We start from the raw sequence: 1,544 nt of genomic DNA on the forward strand, positions 1-1,544 counted from the left end.
GTTGTAAGTAATGGGGAGCGAATGTTGCTCTAGCAGAACAGGGCAGAATGCTTTGCAATAATGGCTGTATGATGAACTGTTCTGTCTAAAGAGAGATTTTTTGAGGATATGACAAAAATAGCCTGGCCTACCTCATTTATTTTCCTGGAATGATGGAACTAAAGAAACAAACTGACGTAATGCTGGAGGAGGAGTTAGACATAACTAATAGGATCAGAAGTAAACTAGTTAGTCTAAATAGAGAAGAAAAGAAGATAAAAAAAGACTAGAGGAAGTGGAGGAAGAAATATTTGGGCAGAGTCACTATCCAGCCACCCTTTTTGGAAGTGGATAACAAAATTGATAGCAATTGTGATGCAGATGAAAACACAAAACTTTGCCCTTCCAGGCTTAGGAAAAAGCCACATAACCTATATTAAGATTGTGAAGTTGTGAAGAAACTGTGACTTCAGGCAATTCTTTCAAGGAAGACTTTAATTTATTTTTATGTCTGCAGCTGGAGAGCCAGCACTCCTCTGAGTGAGCTGTGCACTGACTGTGGTGAGCTCAGCCCCCACATATAAAGAACTTTCTTACACACAAACATTTGGAGAAAAACAACTTCAGTTCATCAAGAACTTACATTTTTCACTAGACAGATAAACATTTCACAACAGCTGTCTTCTGTTCTCAGCATTAGAGAGTCTTAAGCACCTTAAAAGGCCTGTAGCTATATTTCACCCTTGTCTAGAGTGAATAGGCAACTGCTCTCTGTCATCCCCACTCTAACTCCCCGCATAACATTTCAACATAGACTGGTACAAGATTTCTCTAAAATTACTCCTTTTAGGCCGAGAAAAGGAACAATCTAATATTTCATCTTACAATATGTAATGAGGAAATTAAATTTATGATCAAGTATTGACACATACTGATCATTGTTAAAGGCTTCTACTGTATGTGATGTACCTCTAACATTTGAGAAGCAGTACATTCTCAAGACTCTAAAGAATGGAAAAATGTGATCTCTTAGAGAGAACAATACATTAACTCTAAAAACTCTTCCTGGGGGCAAGCAAGCAGATGGAACTGACTAATTCAAAGCTAGATACCTGGCAAAGAGATTTAGTCAGAAGAAGGGAACAGATATAGACTTTCTCTCCTACTTACCAGTGTTAGACTCACAGTATTGATTCATTTTGAATCAAATGGACATTTAAACCGCTTATCTTCATGGACATAGAGATTGTGAGCTATACATGGAAAAAGTAGAAGGTCATGAAAAAGAAACAAATGGAAATGAACAGATGGTGTGTACACAGAAAAGCTCACTACATATATGGTCTCAAACAGGCAGGGAGAAATTGGAACAATAGTTGCCATGATTATATTTGTGACAAGAACTTTTTCCAAGTCTAGCAGATTATCGCACTTTCATCTGGTTGGTCTGCCGGCTTCCGTAGCGTCGTGAACGTGCGGGGGCGCGCTTTCAGGAAATCCTATACACTACTGTTTATGCTCTAAAAACATTCTAAATGACTTCGTTTCGAGTACATTCTGGATGC

The sequence above is a fragment of the Cyprinodon variegatus genome, unplaced genomic scaffold, assembly GCF_000732505.1.
Source record: "Cyprinodon variegatus isolate N-32 unplaced genomic scaffold, C_variegatus-1.0 Scaffold1941, whole genome shotgun sequence".
Taxonomy (NCBI): domain Eukaryota; kingdom Metazoa; phylum Chordata; class Actinopteri; order Cyprinodontiformes; family Cyprinodontidae; genus Cyprinodon; species Cyprinodon variegatus.